This window comes from Meleagris gallopavo, chromosome 12, assembly GCF_905368555.1.
Source record: "Meleagris gallopavo chromosome 12, MGAL_WU_HG_1.1, whole genome shotgun sequence".
In the NCBI taxonomy this organism is placed as follows: domain Eukaryota; kingdom Metazoa; phylum Chordata; class Aves; order Galliformes; family Phasianidae; genus Meleagris; species Meleagris gallopavo.
In genome coordinates, this window is record NC_139415.1 from 14,638,549 (window position 1) to 14,662,499 (window position 23,951).

General features: G+C 38.4%; 1 long non-coding RNA gene across 1 annotated transcript in view; it reads right to left on the minus strand.

Moving 5' to 3' along the window:
• LOC104912865 (uncharacterized) overlaps nucleotides 1–23,951 on the minus strand; it is a 595,545-nt gene that overhangs the window by 22,586 nt on the left and 549,008 nt on the right. Inside the window, exon 9 of the long non-coding RNA XR_014885757.1 lies at nucleotides 170–287. This is a non-coding gene — a long non-coding RNA (uncharacterized LOC104912865). The remainder of the gene's footprint in view (nucleotides 1–169; nucleotides 288–23,951) is intronic.

Sequence of the window (23,951 nt, forward strand, 5' to 3'; positions counted from 1 at the left end):
TTGGTATTGGTGCTTCATTTTCTAGAAAGCAGGCCATACTATAAGTGCAATGATATATCATTGTACAACACTGTTTGGAAGCTCACTTGACCTTTCAGTCTTGGTTCTTTCTATATTAATCCCATGCTGCATAAATTATAAGGGGGAAGATAAATATTTAGCTTCTTACTTCTCTGAACGAAGTCCCACGATGTTTTCTTTGCAGGCTGAAGCAATTCATAGGCAACCAGGAAGGAGGCAGACAGCCCAACTGTCTTCCCATGATACTGTTAATATAGACTGCACATCTAATTGCAAAAACAGAGAATGAAGAACTGCAGACAGGCTTTTTTGCTTTTTTTTTTTCTCCCCCAAATATTCAAAGAAACATGAATACAGGAAAGTGGAGGGAGGGAGGGAAATAGGAAACATAAGGAAAACTATTTTATTTGATTCACTGATATTTTGGACCCTGAATTTCCTATAGATCTATGCAAAGACTTCCAGAAAGGTAAAGAGGCTTTAAGCCCTCACCACAAATTAATACTCAGTACAAATTACTCTCAGAGGTTTTTACACATTTCCCCACAAGATGCTTCAAAAAAGAAAAACAAAACCCCCCCAAAGTAAAACATGCAACTCAGAAATTGATTTTCTTTTGCTCTATCATCTTAAATTAGGATTATTTGGTTGGAAAACTTAGATATGTGTATGCAATTTTTTCTCCTATTTCCACCATGCTGTTGCATTCAGAAACATTTCAAGAACTTGATAAAATTGCCCAATAGCTCTAATGGTAAACCTGAAGCAATTATTCTGAGTAACATTAGTGCTATCTTTAACTAACTTATCCTTTGCTATATCTTCAGGGAGCTAAATATGTATCCTGAACCTATTTCTAAGTTCCTATGAAGTTCAGCTTCAGTTTTTAGTTTCAGAGGAAGCAGAAATTGCACAGTGTAGGGACTGAAGTAAATCACTACTGCAAATGATTGTGGATCTACAAAGAAAGGAGTCAAGGTTGGGTATATGGTATCACTCCTGAAACTGAAGGGACAAGAGCAGAGATGTGAGGAAGCAGAGAGACAGCTACCTATAAGCTGCTTTCTGATAATTTCAAAGAAGCTTGAAACATACTTTAACTTTCCCTTGTTTTTACCAATGCTGTCAATATTCTTTCAGAATGACCGATGCTATGAAATTCTCAGTTTTCAGATTCTAGAAGAATTGACACCCTTCAAATAAGCATTCAATTTTTGCATGAACTGGACATGGAATTTGTAAAGGATCTCCAGCTACTTGACTCTTCATTTCATTAAAAACACAATATATTGGTGGCTTTAAGGGAAAAAAAAAATGAATTCCAAGGCCTTTAGAGGGAGTCCTATGCAAAGTCCAAGTGTGAAGATCTTGAAGGTTTTCTTATCCCCTTATTGAGTGTTAACGGGATTTGTATTGATTCATTGATGGGAGATTACGTTCCTTAGTGTCTTTGTCATTAATACTTATTGATAAAATGTATGATGTGTGGAAGATCAATATCTCATCCACGTTTTTTTTTCCTAGTTTGCTTTCTAGTAGTTGGAAAAGTGGCTCTGAGACAGCAGCCAACTGCAGCAGGGGCTGTTAAAGAAGGTCTTATTTACCAGCAGCCAAAAGGATATCTTCAAACATAGATTTTCATGCACAGATTGGCTCCACTTCTTCCTATATATACAGTACCAGAATGATTTTAAAAAAAGTTAGACAAATATTTATACATATGGCTAATTAGAACACCTGGCATAGCAGACAAGGAAGCTAATGGGAAAGAGATTGGGTGGATGTGGAACTCACAGTGCGTACTGCATCCTAAAATGCTTGTTTTTTCTATGACGTCTCTTGAATGAGACTCCATTGCACGAATGGACTAGATCTACAGCCCTTGAAAATAGTCAGGTTACCACTTGTATGAGAACTGCTGAGTCACGACCTGAACCACTGACTGAGCACCTGGGGAAAGGACCTGGCCAGCCCTGGGAGCACAGGTGAAGGCAATTCAGCTGTGTGACCAGAAGGAGCGGAGCCTGGCTGCACCTCTCTTAGACTTCATTGAAGGGCTGACCTCCACCAGGGAAGGATCTCTTCCTGGAGATATCTCCTCGGTGAAGCTTTCCCTTGTGAACCTCCTGATACAGGTGAGCAATCTACTTTCCTACTCCAGGACAAAGGGGGAAGCCACCCCACTTTGAATGAAGTCTCATTAAAATCTTCAGGTACCAGCCCCCTCGCAGAGAAGTCTAGCAAGCTGGTGATGGCATTTGGATCTAGATAGATGTCTCCTAGGACCTAAGCTGGCACCACCAATTTATTTCATGTTGCTCACAAAATAGCCTTCACATTATAAAGACTTTCATTTATTGCTAGTGACTAGCGAACCTCTGGAGATTTGCTTGGAACAAATATCAATTCAGTTGCCATACCTTATCTGAACTATCTGAACTTCTCGTGTCTAAAAAAATTGGGCTGGAGAGCTCATCAGATAAGGATTTACTCTGTGACTGACTCTAGCTATTGCCTCCAGAAAGGCTAGCGTTACTGCCATAACTGCATTTTGTTTGGTAGTTGATGTGTCCGGTTTTGGCTTAGTATCTAAAAAAAAACACATAGGTGACGAAAAATATGCGTGTACTTTTTTGATTGTATAAATATAAATTGATCTTCACTTTTTCAGGTTTCATTTTCCAGTTTCCATGTCATGGTGGTTCCCGAAGTGAAAATTTGTGTTTGTTTTGTTTTCTGTTCTTCTGCAGACAGAATTCTGATTGATTCCAGAGAAATCTTTTGATATTGGTCTGCCTTCTTCAGTAAGAGTCTTGTTTTTTTTTTTTAAAAAAAAAAAGGCAGATAATCAGGAAGGAAGGACAGATGGCCACACAGTCCCATTTAAAAGACCTACAGAATAATAAGCCTGGGTATGTATAGATAACTGGAATTTTCTATCTGAACTTTGACCTCTTTTTTTTAATATGAAAAGAGGTCAGATAAACAAGCTAGTCTGCTCAAAAGACACCTACCGCAATTCCATATGTAAATATTTCCTTTGATTATTTAAATGTTTGCAATGTACTCAGATTTTGAAGTGTAATGTTTCAATTTAGCCAAACAAATACATATATATTTTCATTTCTTGGTTTGCTGATGGTTTTGGAAAATGTTGGTGTTGATTGACATTATGGCCAGCTTTTTTTTGTTGTTGTTGTTGTTAACAACCAGAAAATGGGAAACTACTTTGTCCTATTCTTGTGAAATGAAACCAGGGCTACCCTAGTGATAAACAAGTAACCAAAATCCTTCAAGAAGTCAGTGTCATTAGTAAGAGTGAAAAGACTATGACTGATTGCAGGTCAAATATCTGAAGATAAGTCGAGTTGAGGTTCCTCATTCTCACAAGAAGTGCAAGAATCCAGCAAGGAGATGAGATAATTTGGATGCCTTTTTAGTGTCAAGTCTTCACATAGACCATGTTAGGGACTAGCAGATGTACCAGAGGGAAAAGTTGGCAGGTTTGAAAAAGCAAAATGTATCTCGCAATTGAGAGGAAAAAATGTCCCATTTCAGTAATCTGTATAATCTGTAACATGTCCACAAGCACCATGTAATATTGATGGCACAGCATCTTCATGCAGAGTCACCTAGCTCGTAGGAAGGGAGGAATTCCCAGCTGCATACAGGTCAGTGGTCCGGCTCATGCTCTACCCTATCTCTGGCAGTGCCAATTTTGAAAGATGAACAGTGGAGTAGTGTCCCAAGGGAAGTAGCGGTAGTCCCATGTCAGAGGACTTATACAACTACACCAGACAAAACACTAGAAAATGTACTGTAGCTGTAGCAAGCAATTCTGCATCAGCAGGGAGATGGATTGAATGATCTAATATGGCTCTTCCATCTGCAATTCCTGGGAGTCTATGAATCACATTTCTGTGCGGCAATGCAGTCGAGTAAATACAGCATAGAGCAGCATCATCAGCTATCTTGGTGTCTCTGTAACAGTAACACGAGTAAATTAGGCAGACAAAATTCCAAAAAGGGATATATTTGACTCTCTGGTTCTAAATCCATCTGTTCAAACTGGCGATAGTACAGTATGCTATTGCTAATTCCTAAGTGGTTCAAACTGGATAACAAGATATTTTGATTCAGGTATGCTATTAGTGAAGAAGAACTAAACAATTATTAGCTCATATTTTGTTCTACGAAGTTAGAGTTTTCTAATTTAGCTGGCACATTTCAGATTAATAAGAAGAGTGGCCTGGCTATCTATAGCCTCTGTGAATTTTAACTTTAGCCATATGGAAGAAACTTGTAAATGTAGACTGTAAAAATGGAAAATATGTCAATTTAAGATGCAAAGTGTCTTCTGACTAGAAAATGAAGGTTGGAGGGATTGAAGCATTTTATTCCCAGACAACAGAGCTTAAGCTTCTTCCTGGTCCTATGCCCAGATAATCCAGACAAAAATGAAATCATTGACACTTGAGGGGATGTCAAAGCTAACCAGATGCCATAGTTACCAAAACTTTGCTTTTCTGCACTCAATAGAGCAGAGTGGATCAGTTACGTTTAGAAAGATGTCTGATGATGTTGATCATTTTGGGAAAGGGAAGTATTAAACATTTCAAACTTCAGCACTGACAGTCTTCACTACTGAGAAGAATTATGTGTGATACTTCTGCGGAAATAAGGGTTCTATACAGAGATGTTACAAAGTTGACAAAAAGTCCAGTGTTTCATCCTGATACATTTATTTGAGAGTGGGAGAAAAAAAAAAAAAATCTAGCAACTAGGAAGACGCTTTTAGCTGTTTTTCATAAATCAAACAGGAAGAAAATGTTTATGACCTTATGTGTTCTTTCTGGTTGTGAACTCCCACAACCCCAACCATCTATTGCTTATTTTCTCATCACCGCTTAATCCCTCCCCTCACTGTCATAATCTTTCCATGTTCCCTCTTAACTCTCTTCATTAAGTGTTTCTCCATTTCCTGGATTTGTAGTGTGACGTTTCTGCCACTCTTGTGGGATTGTATTTGAGGACATACAGTCCCAAAGAGCCTTGTCCTCCTAACTGTCCTCTGACCTCAAACTCTGTGGGAGTGCAAATACGTCTCAGCTGCAGAGCCTCATGTCTAGTGGCAGATGCCCAGATCCATAGGAGATTGGTTCAGAAAGATAAACCTCATTAGATTTCTGAGAATTGACATTACATTTGAAGCTCTTCTATCTCAAGTGCAGACAGTGTGATTCAGGAGGCATACATAGCTATTTATGTAGATCTCTACGTAGTTGTATGATCGGAAAATATTCAGCACATGTGAACAGAAAAGCTGGACGCTTATATAGGACATCATTCAAGACTGTATGCGTACATTCATAAGTGTGTGTGGTTTTTATATGTTCGGAGCAAGTCTTTTTGTCAACAGGCCTTCCTGAAAACCCTGACTATTCATGAGGATATTGCAGAATTCAGTTTCATGACATTTAGACCTGTTGATTTATTCATTCTAAACTGCGGCATCATTCCTTTGCTATCCTTCATTCATTTTTCCCTTGTTTAAAAAGTTTCATTCAGCCAGTCATAAATAAGTAAGTAAATAAATAAATAACCAGCACGTGGCTTGGGTAACCAATTCCACACCTTTTTGGAGAGTGAAATTGAACTATCCATAAATAAACCATAAGCTGAAATATGTTTGCATAAACTATTTGATAAACACTTAGGAAAAGGAGCTACTGGGGGGAAAAAAAATCCATCTTCGAAATCCATCTTCGTATTCATATGTATTCACTGTAAAACTGAAAACCATTTTGGGGGGAAGCGAAATGTTTGCACTTTTTCTTCTATTTTTGAATTGACTCAGTATAAAATCTAATATCAGAAAATGTTGAAATTGCTAACTTTACTGTTGGGACATAAGCGTTATTACACTAGTACTAAAAAGAAGGGATTGCTAAAACATATAGCTGTTGAGGAGAATCCTCTGTAACTGTTCCATATTTTGGTGCCTGATCTGGATTTATAACCCCTCCTGACAGTGAAAGGAAAGAGACAAGTTCTTCCAAAGGAATGCACAGTCCAGCCCAAGAAGGACACTTCTCAGTAGGTAGTACTACAAGCTATGGAAAACCATCTGGGACAAGCAGCTTTGACATCTAGCTTTTGACTGACTGGAGCTGTATCGGATGAGTACCTTCATAACCAAATCAACGTAATGTTTATTTCCTATGTTATTTACAGTTGCAATTCAACTACCAAAAGACTTACAGACATCAGGTGAGCTATAGCTGTGTAAAGCCAGTAATAACAAAACACAACATGCTTGCCACAGCGGTAAATCGACTGCCAATATTTCATAATTAGATGAGAATATTTACATTACATCCATTTTGTACCTGGATTTACTAGGACAGAATCTACAATTACAACAAACAAACCATTTATAAGACTTGAGGGTGAAAGAGAGTACAAAGACTGTGGAACTCAGTAAGGATTTTTATTACCTGTGGGTTTCTAGATTAGGAAGACATACGCTGAGAGGTTTGCACTACAATATAGCCCCAAAACCTAAATGTTGTGACATTACCAAGTAGCTTGTAATTAAAGTATGTTGCCATTTCACTAGGCTTTCATTTGTAGGAGAAAGTGCAAATTCTGTTCTATGTGAACTTTAGATACATCCAACTTTTTTCTTTGTTCTTTTCTTTAAAGCTTTGCAACAAATGCATCCCCATATGCTTATATTAGTTAATCTGGTATTAAACATATTGGCTGTGCAAAATGTTGGCATGCATTAATAAATGTTTTCATTTTTTTTATTCTTTTTTTCCCCCCTTACTTTAAATTCTTCCTTTGACTACACAAGCAACAGCTGTCTAGCTTCCTGTTCAGTACTGGATCTAATGCCTCTACAGAAATCTAGGTCAAAACACTTGGAATGCATGAATATCAAACAGAGTTTTCAAAACAGCAAATGAATACATCTTTAACTGGTGACATTTTCCTGTAGCATATGGCTGCAAACTCAGGGGACTGCATGCTTTTTTGATGAATATGTTCCGTCAAAAACTAAGGAATGGCAGTGGGCTTATATCACCTTCTGTTTTGCCTTATGAAATGATAATGCAAACTCATAAATGGATACTACTATCATAAGACTTTTACCTTTGTCCAATCCCAGAGTAGTACAAGGCCTACTGGTTAAGAGACTAACTCTTTGGTTGTGTTAAAATATAAAAGATACCGTCAAAGATGCTTTTTTGTAAAGCATTTGCCCATGTCACAGAGTGCATGTGATTACCTGCATTTCCATACAAGTGGAAAACAGCAACATACGGTACCAGGAGAGAGATACAGATTAATTCTAAAAGTCTGCAAAGACATTAAACCATGCAAATAATTTCTGCACTGTGGCATGGCATAGCAAAAGTAATATTAATATAGTTTCCTTTCTGGCACAAGTGTGCAGAGAAAGATCTACATTTTTAATGATTGAAGCAAGAAAATAAAATAATAAGATAAAATTAAAGTGCCAGCATGTAAAGAGACCCTCTATCAAAGCTCAAGTGACAGTCCAAAGAAAGCTGCTTTAACAAGCTCACCTGTTATTCTCTGAGAAGAAAGCATGGATTTGGCAGCAACACCAGAGCCTGTTGAATAATTAATCGACTACCACTTCTGACCAGTAGGAAAAGATGGAGTTGTCGTTACTGATCGTGTATTCATCTCTTCCAATATGGAAAAGAGTTCATTTCTAATATCTCTTTACATTGATGAAGCAGGTAGGAAATAATCTGATTAAATACTCTTGAATATTCCAAGAGACACAGGAATGATAACTGTCACCATGGAGGAAACATGGAGTGTTTCACTCTCTGGTCTTGAAGAGAACTGCATGAGAAGTCAAAATTTGACTGTGGCTGAGGTCTCTGCAGTTCTCACCTCCAGTACCCCGTGGGATGCAGCAAGGCAAAAAAGGCATAGATTCAAAACCTCACAGTTTAGAGGAAACGTACTTGTTTTCAAAGCCATTTCAAGTACTTTCTTGATATATATTTTGGAAGAAAAGCAATTGGTTAAATAAAAATGAAAAATATTGATTCTTTTGAAATAGTTTCATCTTCTCTTCATATTTCTACCAGTTCTACATTCAGTTTTGAAACATGAAGTGTCTTTTTTCCCCCTCTTTGTATTTCTCGCTGTCTTTTATACATCTTATTGTCACTGGTGGAATATTGTTAAATTTAACCCTACAAAGGGAAAAAAACAGCAATTGTTGAATCTTCACACTGCAAACAAATTTCTGAAAAATATACCTATCAGTATAGTGTATATGTAGTAGGGTTTAACTGATTAAATTATGCATGTGTGTATTTATTTATCTGGAAATCTAAAATCACTAGAGATCCCTCGTTCTGTCATCCAGTGGTCCAACTTAATAATTTCTCCTCGCCTGAGAAATACTCACAATTCATCCCATGCTACTCATTTGAATTACTGTCCTTCACTTTATTAAAAGAAAAGGAACATTTGCACGAAATCGTTCTGTGAAGTTAGATGATGGGTTTTGTTTTGTTTATTTGTTTAATACGTTCTTTGCACTTAAGGCACTGCAATTTTTTATTGTTTTAACACTTTAACTTTGGCACATTTGACTTATCAGGAAAGCTATCAGATGTGCTTTCCTTTGATATTAGGGAAATGAGCTAGAGTGCCTGGTTCAGAAGGATTAAATCAAATTGCATCATTTTGAAGATGAAGGTCTATTTTCTCTGACATCAGTGGAAGAAAAAAAATTACAGTTTATTTGTACCTCCCTTAATTTTGGATTTCCTATATTTAAGTTAAACACAAAGACTGTATACTGACACATCTGTCCAGTACTGAGAATGAGAAGAGTAACAGAGCTACACAGCTAGCTGAGCAGGGACAGTAATATTTGAGTTATGAAAGCAAAGCTCATTTATGTTCTAAGCTTATTTTATTTTTCTTAAATCAACATTAAGAAGGAAAAGTTGAGATATTAATTACCCGTATACTGCCAATGTAGCGGAAAATGTAATTTATAGACCACTTGCAAAAAAGTGCTTGCTTAATTTAAGAACTCAAATTATTCAAATAACATTTTGAATTTGATTATTCGTATAATTGAAATGTTGCTTTTGCAGCCTGAATTGCTTCTCTGAGTTACAACGTCAGCAACAGTTAACTAAGACCTCACTCACTGTGGAGATGATCACAAGTGTGATAAGAAAAGGAAAGAGAGATGAAGCCAATGAACAGTATTTACCTGGATAAATTTACAGGCAAATTGAATCACAATTTAATTTGAATTTGGGGTTTTACAGGCGTTAGCATCTCTAAAACAGCAGCTCTTTCAAACAGAGCTCTTTCCAATCTCCTTGTTTTTTCATTCAGGCTAGGATCAAATATTTGCCGATGTGCAGAAACCAAATCATCTGTGCCTGAACTGGCTGACTGTGCCTTTGGTCAAGTTGCCAATTTTCTACATAACTGTGCTCTTGGGCTGCTCCGGACAAATCTCCCCCTTCACCTGGAACCCAAATGCTGTCTTTTTCCCACTCCAAGACACACACAGTTGACCATACATCAACAGTATTTGCAAAAATGAGACTCCTCTTTCTCTAGAACAATTGGGTTTGGGTTCAACTGAACTTATTACTCAGGATTCAGCAGTGCAGAAATGTTGAAAATGGAGCTGTGTATATTTTGACCTAAGGTCCAATTCCTACCACTGAGCTTCCTGAAATATTTACACTGTGGTGAAGTGGCGAAATTGTTTTAATTCTGTCACCGAATACATTCTGTGGAAAACTTACACTGAGATCAGGAACCCCTCCTCAGAAATCTCAGACATGAATAACATGGCTTGAATTTCATACTGTCTCTTGCAATTCCAAAAAAAACATACCAAAATAAACACAGGCTAGATACAGGTTGTCTATGAAGTAAAATCTTATGTTTATATTCAAGGATATCAGCCTATGTCTTTCCAAATTCAAAAATAAGTATTTCCTATCCATAGTGAGGTGGGGAGAGGAGATTAAATGGGATGAAAGATAAATGCAGCATTTCATACTTGACTCCTATATCGCTCAAGGAAATAAACCTGCAGAAGCACAGCTCGTGAGAGGTTTTAGTGAAACTGGAGAAGACCTACTTTATATTTCAGAAATGGATTAAGATATTTAAACAATCTTGAATCTATAAGGAAAAAGAGTCTCACATGGCCTCCAATGTACTTAGATTTTCTTAGTAATAACATCTCAGCTTTTCCAGGATTTAGAAAAGAAATTCAGACAGATCTAAGTCTTAAGATCTCTAGTTGTATATCACTTTGAAATTCTCTGTAGTAAATTAATGTCAATTACTTTTCCTTAGTATAGAAAGGAAGTTGAAGTTATTACTTAGATATAACAATTAAAATAATTTTAAATTTATCATTTTTGGTAAAATTGCCATGGAATTCTCCTCTCTCTCCACCAGGATTGTTTTAAAGCCAGAGGATCCTCAAGAGATATAGAAGCTCATGTTTAGGTATTCGACCACTAGAGAAATCCTTCAGGTTTCCTTCCTGTCAAAGGAGGAAGCTCAGATAGGTGGCAAAAATGCATAATGAGTCATGAAGCCCCCCACAGTCTGAGAAATTTAAAAGATAGTGGTATTGTTCCAGAATTTCTATAATATCTCTTCTACAGATATTACTTCTCATGTGTCTAAGTGAGATGAACGGTGCACATTCTTTAACTTCAGCAAGCAACACCATTTCTTTCATCCTATCTCAAAGTAATTGAATACTCTTTTTTGTTGAAATATATAAATAATGCAAAAGAATTCTGAGGAGTAGTCAGAAAGCTTAGCAAGTGTTCACAAATAAGTAAAATTTTTGTAGTACAAAAGCGTCTCACACCTTTAAGTGTTTTTGCTTATGTTGGAGATAAGGCAGGAACTTCTTGGAAATGCATGTATTACTCTATCATGAAAACTCTGGACTCTGGTGTTATTATTATGAATCTAATGACGCTCTGAAAAGGGAATCAAAACAGACTCCAAAGTGCAGAATTTTCAAAGAAAATGAGATGATTCATATCTCATTCCGTTTAAGCACCTAATTTTATCAGAATTTTAAAAACTTTGTCCATAATCAGAGACTTAATACATAACAAGCTAGAAGGCTTTTAAATGACAGATGAGCTTTGAGAATTGTGGATGAAATTAAGTAGGAGAGTTTTTTTTCCCAAATTCTCAATGTCTCCAACAACTATGCTTCATACTTTGCTGCTGAGAATATGAAACACTTGGACAGCCAATGGCATGATGTTTTCCGTTAGGTTTTTTTTCACACCCTTCTTTCCCAGCTTGTCTTTTCTTGTCTAGTCTTTTCTTTTCTAAACAAGTCTAATTCACTCTTCACATTTCAGATTCCCCATCCTCCAGTCTTTATTATTCCTTCCATCTACTCAGCCTCCTTTCAGCTAGGAAAAAGACGGGTTAATAAAGCCATGATTAAGCTGTAAATGGCTGACATTTAGATATCAACTACAAATCAACAGCTAAAGTATCAGTGCAAATGATTTCTTTTTTTTTCTTTTTTTTCTTTTTTTTTTTTAACATGGGTTTGCAGCTCTTTCTTCTCCTTTTTATATTCCAGTTTTGCAAGGTGCAAAGGGACAAACCACAGGTTGTGCTAATGCATCCATGGCCTTCTCCTATTGCATACCTGCATGCAAAAACTTGATAATAGAAATTCAGAATATTTTTGCCTGAAAAAGTAAGGTGAAGTTATGAAAGGCAGCGAAGCAGCTTATCTCAGGAGCATTTCATCCTGCTCACAGGCAGCCGGTGGAGGCGCAAGCCAAACAAGGCAGAGAGACAGAGCCCAAGCGGCACAGAAACCCCATTAGCGATTCCCCCCGCCGCGGTCTGAGTGGCAGCTGGGAACAAGGCACTGACTGTTTGCCCGTTGCCCATTCTTGTGTTATTGGGTAAAATAAAAGTTCTTTTATCTGAGAATCTTTGTACAATAAAACAACTCTCAGTCATCTGCGAGTCAGGGGCGAAGAGAAAAGGGCCTCAGTGTAAAGTGCTGCAAACTGGCACATTGTTTCCAGTCATTTTCTCACTATTCACATATAAGGGGAAAGAAGGGGAAAATAAAAAAGGGCAGAGGGATGAGAAAGGAGAGGGGGAGGAGGGGTGGCTTAGGGTATCTTTTGACAGAAATGTCAGATGTGTGGAGCTGCTGGGGGAGGAAAGGCTGAAGCGAGTGTCTAAAACTTCAGAGTTTTTCCTGAAAGTCCTCAGCTGAGCTCCTGGCCACATTACGCCCCTGACTTTGACTTTTTGCCCATCCCAGTTTTCTCTCCTTGGCTGAAGTGGGATAGAAAGCATCTCTCTGAGATCCAAAGATTGGAGTGAAAGAACAAGATAGACACTTCCCTCCCTCCCCTTGCTGCATGTCTTATGGTTTTCCTAATAAAAGACACACTTAGCATTTAATTAGGAAAAACTCGGCAGAGCTGAAAGTCTGATTCCTGCACATGACATCGTATATTTCTAGGGATCAACAGAATAATAAATAGCCAGACAAAGGTTTTTAATGAAATCTTTTATTTAAGAGTCTCACAGGAACTTTGCTCATATTAGATGTTTCCAAAACAACAATAATAATTAAAAAAACAAAGATTCATGTGACATTAGCTAATGTAAAAAGCAGGACACAGCAACTCTCTAAAATTAAGCGATGCAATTCCTTCTCTACCTAAGGTAGCTTTAATGGCACTACTATAACAATTCTAGTTATTCCTTCGTGGTTGCTGTAAGGAAGGACAGCCAAAAGCATCTGAAGAGAGACAAGAAAACTACTAATCCAAAATAAAGGAAAAATTAGAGGGCTGACAAAAAAGAGGAAGTTGACAATAAGGCAAACCATCAGAAGATGTGGAACATTATGGCACATCAGCTTAATGGCTAATTTGTACTCATAACAGGGCCCGGAGGTAGACCTAGTCTGAATGGAGAGACTGCTGGACTCCTTGACCACCAGCACAATGTGCTCCATGGGTTGGTACTTTGGGAGAGAGAGAGGGCATGGCTTTAGATCCCTAAAACCCTGCAAACATAAATGCCATATACAGTTACACACATAACAGAGTCTTCATTGAATGTCCCTTGTTCAAGTTTGACTTTGTTGTTTATAACTTAAATTACCCTAAGATTTCAATTTACAGTCAAGGGAAGATTATGCTCATTCAGCCCCCACAGCCTGAGAATGCTCTATATTTATTTTATTGAAGTCCTTGTTACAACACATCCCTGAGTTGCTAAGCATATGGGAACTGCTGAATCACAGCCTGAACCTCTGACTGACCACCTGAGACGAGCAATGAGACAGGCCTGGGAGCTGACTCCCGGTGAAGGCAATTCACCTGTGCTACTGGAAGGGGGTGGAGCCCTACTCCACCTCTTCTAGACCCCATTTAAGAGCTGACTAACCCTGGGGAAGGATCTTTTATGGAGATTGCTTCTCTTGGTATCTTCTTGGCAAGTTCAGGATAAGGGTAAATTTTGCATTCATTCTTCTTTAGCATAATAACCTGTTTAGCCTAACTTTCTTGTATAGTTCTTAATTATAACATCTGTATATTCATTGGTTATACCCAAAGTTATTTTTTTCACTAGGATAAGTTCTTTCCTTTTCCTTTACTTAAATGATAAAATCAGTCACAAGAGCACTTTGGTATTTCACTCTGTTTTGCCCTCCTAGTGCCCATTCTGTTTCATGAGGCTATGTGTATTACAGCAGAGAGAGCTCAACATTTGTCAGAGTTTCAGAGCTCATATAGTCTTGGCTGCCATCAGCTTATATTTAAATATGATACTAAGTTGGATCAGATACATTCCCTGCTTTGGGATGGCCTGGACCCATGATCCGAGCAATCCAAACTAGGTTATCTCTAACACCATTGGCATGCTTCTCTATTTAGCAAACTGGTGTTAAAAGCAACACGTACAGTGGTTTCACATCATGATTACAATGATTTCATAGTTTCGTGGTTGCCAGTTAAGGTATACATAATGCTAGAGAAATAGTTCTATCATTTGAACTGTTGTCCAGTAAAAATAAAAACTATTGGCCAGAGACTAAAGAATGAAGTAAGTTCAAGTACCGGAGCAGTAGTTTGTGAGCCAGAACTGATCCAGCAGCAGCTGGAAGTGCATTTGTGCATAAGCTACTAAATTATGTTTTTGTCCACTTGGTAGCGTAATAAAAACGTAAGCCCACTAGAAAGAAACAATGTGTCTCAATGAGTACTTTTTCATTTAAAGCAACTGGAAAAACTCTTTTTTTTTTTTTTTTTTTTTTTTTTTTTTTTTTTCATACCTTCCCATGCTATCTGAAAGCTTTAGTTGAACATACCCTGCAAACTCTATTTGGTGAGGGTTAGTACAGCTGGCCTCTCAAGTCTGCTCCGCAAAACTGAAGCAGAGTTCTCTTCAAGGACCCCCGGTGCTCCACCTTTTGAACACAGTCAGTCTTCTGAAGTCAAAATTGGGCTGAATAAATACCACTGCTATTAATAACATCCAGAAAACTTTTGTACAAAGTAAACAGGAAAATCAAAAATAGTATAGTAGTAACTGTTTATTTACACTAATTTTCCATTTCTTCAATTTTTTCTGTAACATCTTTCTTCACATGTGGTCTATCAAGGCTGAGAGCATATCTATAATTAAAACATACAGTTCACTCAGATATCTATCCCACTTGCTCATCAACTGCTCACACTAACTTGCTCCACAGGCTCAGCTGTGTCCTTACAGAAGATAGTGATGACAGTTTTTGACAGAATATTGCAGAAAAACAGTAAATGAAGTAAGGACAACTGTATGTCATGTTCGAACTTGGAAAAAGCCATGAAATGTCAGTGTTACACTGAAATTCCTTGATGACTCCAATGCTGTTGCTAAAGTCTACTTTAAATGTGCACTGTGGCAATGGCAACAGTGGTGGGTATAGATTGACATTCCAGTTCTGTATCTGGAGATGGACCCATATTTCTGTGGAAGGGCACCTGAGAGGCTTTGTTTCAATTCAGATTAAAGTGGCTCTACTTGTGATTCCTTAAAGGTTGGGGGGTGGGTGTTGAAACTGATTTGTCTCATTAACCTGGTCATCAAACTCTTGTTAATGTGAATTTATGTTCATAAGCAATGGATTTTGAAGTAGTGAGCAGAGCAGACAGGATCTGAACATACAGAGGGACATAATGAAACTAATCATGTGCAATTAAAACTATCAACACAATTACTTTATTATTATTATTGTTGTTGTTGTTGTTATTATTATTATGCATTGCTCTACCATGGTGTCAAAAGGTTTTAAAACAAGAAACTACATGAAATTTGGAAAACATTTTGAAATTAGCGTGCAGCTATTAAAGTCTGTAAAAACTTATGCCCTGTCAATGCAATGTCGTGTGAAAAATCTCTGAAGAGCATTTGTCCTGCATGACATCGTGACACGTACACTGCAGGTTCAAAGTGGTGAAGGTATGGAGAATGAAGACAAATAACACATGGCCTTCAGGCTAAGAAAATGAGTCAAAAGTTTTCCAGTGCTGGATCTGCATCTGGCTTATACACTATTCAGCTGTATGCTATCGTGACCTGTTATCGTATTATAGTTGCTTCAGCGTTTACTTTGTTATTAAAAACTATGCAGGAAAAAATCTAATTTCTGTAGGAGTTTTGGGTCTTGAAATAGTGAAAGCCAAGGGGGTCAGGTCTTCAGCTAGAATATCCTGGCTGCTGATCCTCCCACTGTTTCTGATTTACTTGCTGATTTGAAGACTATTATTTCATCATGCTTAAGAATAATCGCTGTCATTCAGCAGAATGAATGACTGTGTCTCCGTTCCTGCCATTATTTAATGCGACAAGTAAGTTGTATGAGGTTAGGATGAGCTGCCATCAACATACAAGTTTGTTGTTTTTCTTTTTACGGTCTCATCTTCCAGCTACTAAAAAATGAAGTTACAAGGAGATACAAACTCTTCTTTCTACTTAAGTGTGAGTTGCAAACAGGTAAACCTTTCCAAAGGCCTTTCGATTCCAGCACAACTTTGTGACAGTAGCATTTTAACCTTAAATTGTTTCATGAAAGGACATCCTGAATTGTTTGCTATGCTATCTGGATTTCAGAAAGTATTCTATATGGCACAGAATCTCCAGGCTAAACCATCACTGCTTTTAGCAGTCACTGCCAGAGCCACGGCCAAGATACAGAAACATGCAATCGATCAGTCCAGTCATCAACCCATCACATGTATCTCCACGTACACAAGCATGCTGATGGACTTTCCTCCGAGTTTGACATATGCTCTCAAAAGTAATGGACTCACCTAAGAATTATTTAACTAAGAATCCGTCTTTCTTGGATCACCTCTTACCTGTTGTTATTTTTAGACAAAAGCAAATTAATACTTCCACACAAATCCTTAAAGCTTTGAATAAACTCACAACTCCTTGTGTACAGCGTTACTTGGAAGAGCTATAGGGCTGCATAATTACCCCAACTCCCGCATCAGGCAGGGAAAGTTAGTGACATGTTGAGGGAAATGCTACACTGTGTTAATAACGGTTTTGAAAGAAATCAGAAAAGTTAATCATGTGTGGACACAGGGTTAAGAAGCAATGTAACAGACTATTAAGTTTAATATAGATATGTGATATAAGCATATGCAGACAGCCATTAGCATAAATTCATGTTACAGAAGAGCAGTGCAGCATACTGCGCGATGGATTTATAGCATACGTGGTGTGCAGGACGGGCACCAGAATGAGGGAGAAATGGGTCAACAAATTCAGACAGGTCTGGAGTCAGATTGGCAGAACCGGGGCAAATGCAGCCAGGCTGCTTCTCCATGGTGATGTTGTCTCAGAGTGACTATCTATCACATAACAGTCAAATTGCTTGGCTGCTGTTTTCTATGGGCTTCAGCACGAAGGCATCAAAGTCTGGAGTGCACTTGAGGTCCTTTACTTTGCATTCCTGCTGTGTGACGAGGACAGCTCTCACAGATCAATTTCTGCTCCCTGTTTCTGTAATGGAGATACTGACAAAATCTACAAAGGCAAAAAGTCCACTGCTGCTCACCAAGAATAAGAATTTCACTCTGAAGCTGCTTATTTTTGTCTCGTTTACCTGATTCCATGATCCCTCATTCATGCTGTATTGATTTTGCTTAGTTACTAGCAGAGCTGAGCAAAGAATCTGTAACAAGTTCTGTGAATTTGCCTTTTTCTCCTCATAGAATGTCAAAATTATTCATTACACAGATTCACTGAAGAATTCCCCCAGTTTTCTATCTGCCTGTCTTGCTATTTGACTTCATGGTTAAAACTGGCTCCTGCTAACTATTCTTTCTTGTAAAACTTGATTGCAAGCACATTTCCAAAAGACAACAGAAAAAAACAAGTTCAAAACTGTTTGCTGTTAGATTATTCACAATGAATCTGGTACATCCTAAGCAAAGCCAAGACAGAATAATGGGAGCTCCTGAGGTTTGTTTATAACAACCAGCATTTTACCCTCCTCCTCTAGTGATTATTGCAGTGCAGAATAATTGGTCAGAGGCTGCAACTGGACTTTTGACAACATTTATAGCATGTATAAATTGCATTGAACCACTTGTCCTTCATAATCCCAGAAAGTGCTTTTATACTCAAGATGCTTCCTGTATTTGTGTTCCTCCTCGCAATAAAAGCCCACAACAAAATAGTGGTAGGCCTGATTCAATTTAATAGTGGTCTCCTCACAATACCTACAACTGTTTAATGTTATGAATCCTTAGAGCTATGCTACTCTTTCATCAACAAAAGAAAGGGTTACAACCTTCCCCATGTACGATGTTTTTATTGTATTTTGCCTTTGGGAATTTCCAGCCCAGCCTAATCTCTATCTAATTGTGTGTGAGGGAGAAAGTCTCCCATCAGCCCAAAGGATCATTGATATTCAGGTGAGAGCCAAGTTGTTTTCCAAAGTTTGATCATTCCTTCATCTTCTAGGGCTGTTTGGCATCTTATTGCTCGCGGGTGAAATCAGCTTTAAGAGTTAGTGTCCTCTGGGAACTTCAGCATGGGCCCAAATTTTGCTCAGTGCATTTCCCAAGCTCCATAGATTTCAGATTTTTAGCTAGATTTAGGAGCAATTTGCAGCTTGCTACTTTATTTCAATAATATTTACTTGCTATTTTAACAAATTACTTGATGAAGACAATTTTTGTCCCTCCTGTAATCCCCAGTGCCGTTGTGTGATTCTCTCTAAATTTATTGGTAGCTCATTTTATCAGGACTGCTCTAGAGGCATATTTAAAATGAGAACAAAAGAGGACTAAATGTAGTGCTGAAATGTGAGCTTCAGTACAAGAACACGAGTCTTTGTCTGGAAGAAAGTGGTTTTCATGATGTAAAACTGTCTCTAATCACTTTGTGATATCTGGCCTGTCCGGCATAAATCACAGCTTATTCTGGATCCTTATGAACTCTTGGGTTCTGCATCACTTTTGCTTTCTAAATGCTATTTTTAACACTGCAATTAAAATGCAAAGGATGGATAAAAGCTGCCTGACTGAAAGGACAGCGATTGTTGGAAGAATCAAGCAGACTTCTGCTGATTGCACTGCAATCCCAAAGAGCACTGTTTCGAGCCAGCCTGCCTTGGGCACGGAAAAGCATAGGCCAGGAGGACTGTTGGAATTGCTGCTGAACTGCTGTGAGCATATCATATTCTCAAGTTCAAGGTGATGGCAGAAAAAAATTTTACGCTGGCATATCGACATCACGGTTATCTCATGGACTGCATTAACCTACAGCAGAAAAAGGCTTCCTGGTGCTTTTTGAGGGAAAAAGGGGAAGAGGAAAAAGAAGGGAAAAACAAATGCTCCCAACTATTTGCACCGGATAGTTTGAAAAAATGTGGAGAAAAGAGGAATGGTCCAGTGAAAATGCAACCAGAAAGTAAACGATAGAACAGGAAAGATTTGCAGGGAAGCTCAAGTGCGAGTTTGATAAGGAGAAAGCACCAGTATTGTCTTCAGCTTACTTTTCAGTGGCTGAAGAACCCAGCTAACTGCTCTGTATTCTCGGCCCAGTTCCTTCCTCCCCACCTTAAATAAAGCTCTCCCATCATGCTTATTAACATTCCAATTCATCAAAGTGATTGTTAAAATAGGAAAAAAAAAAAAAAAAAAAGTTATTTCAGCACTAGCGGAAATTATTCTAACGTTACATTTCAATAAAGTGCCCCCTCCCTCAGTCCTCTGTGTATAAGCAATCAATGGGTTAAGTTTAGATCACTAACGTATGTTCTGTGACCCCAGAATGCTTCATCAAATGTACTCATTACCAACTGAGCAAGTGAATGAGTAGTTGTGAGCCACAGTTTAAGCGCTGATGGGATTGTGTGTGAGCCCCAACGTGGCCGAGGTATTTAAATTTTGATTTTTGTAATGGGCTTTGACATGTTTCATTTCCTCCGAGGGAGCACTCAAGACCTCTGAAAGTAAATGTTGCTAAAAAGTCATCAAGGCAGAATATTAAAATGCCATCAAATGAAAATTTCACTAATGCAATCCGGCTAGGCCTTCAGGTACCCGAGCGAAAAGGGGAGTGTCAAAGGTCCCGCTTCTTTTAGTGAAACATTATTTGTTCCTCTTCACTGACTGTTTCTCCAAAATAAATTATTTAAAGTCTTATTTCTTTTTTCTCCTGGGCCCTTTAAAGTTCAACTACGCCAAGAGGAGAAGCGGGGAGGGGGGCTGGGGGAAGGAGGTGTCATATGCACAAATTCAACAATCACTGTGCGTGCCCACGGAGATGGGTTTATGCTTGCTGGATATCTGTAGCCTCGGTATGGAGAGGCATGGACTTTGGGCTTTGGACAAGCATGGAGCAGGGGCCCACACATGCTACTGCAGCATCACAGCTCAAGGGCAGGCTTCATCCTACAAGATACTGAGCACATTTCTCAGGAACAGTGTAATGATGGAAGTATGGATCTCGCTTTTCAGTGGACAGCAGAAGGAGGACAAAAGGGCATTGCGTTCTGTATAAAAGTACAGGAGATTATGGTTTCGCTTCCACTCCTTCTCTGCCTGTGTTTATTTGCTATTTTCCCACTGTTCTTCCCGACTTCCAGCACTGGCTGGGCAAAACTTAAGCCCCTTGTTCCCAAGAATCTGGAGGCAAATCAGAAAAAAATTAATAATAATAATGGCTACTTTATTAAGAAGCCTAATTCAGCTGAGCTTCATTCAAACTTCATGTGAAGGATGAAACAGAGGCACCCTGACCTCATGCAGATCCCTTCCCAGACGACCCCACCAAGGATATTGGAACAATGAACTCAAACTCAAGCAGTGGAACTGAGGAGAACTGCACCATCAGGCCAAACACTGACTGACTGAATACAAGCAGGAGGCTTGCTTCGGTCAAACTTCATAAAGGTGATTAACACATCTCCGCCTGATACATATACCACCAGGAAGAGGGCAAACAGCAACTGTCGGGGGACACGCAACTATTAAAAGAGGGTTGCAAAACAAGGGTTTCCAAATGAATCATAACTACCCTTTGTAACCCTCCTACTGATGTTTGCTTTCAGTGAAGGGAGCAAGCATTTTTTTTTCCCCTCTCTCGTAGTCATTCGTGTATTGCTCTCGACTTGATGCAAATTCTCTGCAACGTGGTTAATAAAAGCAAGATAAAAGATATGCTGAAGCAATCTCTCCAGTGGCTCCCCAAGTCCTGGGAAAAAAAATCCCCTCTGCACACCCACAAAGTAAGCAATCTCATTTCAAAACCCATTCTACCAGTTCCTGACATTGTGCTGTCTGATTTTGCATTAGCACGACGGATGGAAATGGCATTTAAGCTAATTATCTACAGGAGACTGAGCAAGGGGTTTAGGTGAGCTCCAAAAATTAAACGGGAAAAAAAAAAAAAAAAAAAAGAAATAAAAAAATCAGAAAAATCCACTTCCAAAAAGGCTCTGTAAATCCTTCCCCAAAAATTTTAGCTGATAAAAAATAGCCTGTCTGTCTTCTGGGAAATCCCCTGAAAACCGAGTCCCACCTGGGTGCTCAAGGAGAGGAGTTTACACAGCGTACACAAATGCCTCCCACTTTTGGGGGATATTTTGCAAACACCTGATTTGTGAGCCATCTGCCAAAGTTGTGGCTCAGATGCATTTCATCTCAATTGGGATTAGGGTGAGTGATCCAAAAATGTGCATCTCAATCTAAATGTTGCGGGTCATGTCCCACGACATTGGTTACCTTGTCTCCTCTGGTATTCAGTATGCAAATGGCATGCAGCATGAAGTGATCCAACAGCAAGATGTGATAGGGAGGGAAAAGATAGGACAGAGTGTCAGGGAAAGAGAGAAAAGTGCAGCAGGCTGCAGGGGAATGGAAATGAGACGTTGGGGCAAGGCTGTTCTAGCAGAACAGTGCGATGCTCTGTGAGAGACATCAGACTTGTTGGGAGCACATGCTGAAAAGCAGGTACTGCACTGCAAGCTGAAATGAGAAAATTAACAATATGGTGACCTAATAGCGATGTGGGCAAGAGAAATCTAAAGTTGTTGGGAAAATTTCAGTTCATTCTGAGAAAATAGAGCTCAGACTGGGAGAAAAGAGGGTTCTTTGCAAGCAATGCTACTTTGTTTTCTACTTGCGAGGGTTTTTCTACTTGTTTGTTAACAGAGCTTCAGTTAATCTCAAAAAACTTGGACTGTATTAAAACAAACAAAAATAAGTCTCCCTTGATGCACCCAAGGCTGTTCAGAACCCAATCAATGTTTTCTTTTGGCTCACTTTAATTTCAGTATATTTTGACACTGAAATTAAGAGCTCAAGTTCTCACAGACAAGAACTTAAAGAATAACATATTATGGAAAAGACAAAACTTGGTTTCTTCATACGTGGCAGTCAGTTTCAGCAAAAGTCACAGCTACACAAATGTTCAGATTGTAAAAGCTTCCTTCAAATTCTATTTTGGTTTAACAGTTTAACAGAGAAAAAGCAAAAAAATAAAAAATAAAAAAATAAAAATATTTTCAAGAATTCTAAGAAGAGCTCAAATATTTTGCTAATTTTCTTATCCAACTTGCAGTATTGTGTTCTCAGTATGCTTTAAGTTGATTAAAGTTAAGGATTCTCAAGAATAAAATATTTCAGTGTGGATTGCTTTTTCCTCCATCTCACTGAGGCATTCAGGACGTTAACAAAGGCCCTTTTTCAGTTGGATTCTAAACAGTCTGTTTAAAAAAAGAAATCACAAACAAGCTGAAAAATCAATTATTCACACAAATCTAGTATTGACCTTCTTATAAATTACTCAACCATCCAGTTCTACTCGCAAATTCATGTATAAGTCACAGTGAAACCAAAGGAAATTGTGAATATGAAACTGACTGTAACCTTTCAGCAAATCTTACAAGAAAACACATTTTCAAATAAATTAATACAAATCCAGCACAGAAAGTGTGGAGACAAGCAAAGAAAACTACATTTTCACTGCTTTTGGAAACTAACTTTTTGGAGACTCCTGATATCCTCAACAGTGAACAAGAAACCCCAAATTCCCTTCTGCTTCAAAGATTGCTCTCTGTATTTTAAGATTAGATTGAGGGGCTTGAGAGCCTCTGTTTTCTGCTCATTTTTCCTGCAATTTTAATATGCCCAGAAAAGGACAAGAAGTCATCTGTAACTGCCATAGGACGGGGAAGCATAGGAATGGCACAGGCAGCCTGCAGGTGAATTTTAACCTAGCTGATCCAAGCAGACATTTGACCTTTGCTCAAGTCTGGTAGTGTTCATCTTCATAGTTTCAGTGTCACCCTGCATTCACCAGGATGACGGCGGAAAAGCAATGAGAGATATGAGAGATGCTTGAGCTTCACCCATTTGTGCCCAGGCGTTTCCATGCTTTAAATTCCACATATACTTTATAAACTTGGATATGCTCTGATACTGAAACAGTTGGAAATCATTTGAGATTTTACAGATAGTCTCTTTCAAAACCAATCAGGACTTTTTTTTTTTTTTCTTTCCATTTATGAGTTTGTTGCTTTACAGCAAATGGTACGGAAAAGAAGCAAACTCTCCAGAGATACCATTTTGGGAAAGACTTTCAGTTGTCAAGGGGAGCATTTGACAAACTTCTATAGCACAAATCCTCTGGCCCTGTTTTATCTATCTTGGCACAATGAAGATTTGATGCTTGCAGAATGTACTATGTTTACTTTAGGTTCTCTTCCAAAAACTCAATCAATATTGCAGTCTCACCGTCTCCTTTTATAATTGGCAATTACAGACTGACTGCCTTGACACCAAACCATCTCTGTGTGTGTTGTTCTCTGTTTTCTCTGTTTCCTATGTATCTGCATGTAGAGAATGGGGCCATCACTTTGGGGTTAGCCATTAACTCTGTACTTGAACTTCGGCCAACTGTTTGCCTTCCTTTGACCTTCATGTAAAATGGAAATCTCCAGGAAAATTTCCATTTCCTGGAAAATGGCTTTTGAAGGAAAGAAAGAAAGAAGTGCTATTTATTGCAGAAGGTTCCTAATCAGCAACAACAAAAGAAGAAGGGCTAATAAAGCCTTCACAATGTTCTATTGTGATTTCTGACATGAAGCTCGGGAGAAGAGAGCTCCATGTTTTTCTCCGGCTGGATCTTGGAATTTCGTATCATAGGAATTGGTGCAATCATATTGGTGCAATACAATGTGGATCCATTTGGTTTGGGAAGCTACTGCTGACTGGCAGTTTCCATAAGACCCATGTGAAACGATGACTGCCTTTAAAAAAATCCCTTAGCATTTCTTTTGACTAGCTTGTGTCCTCCAC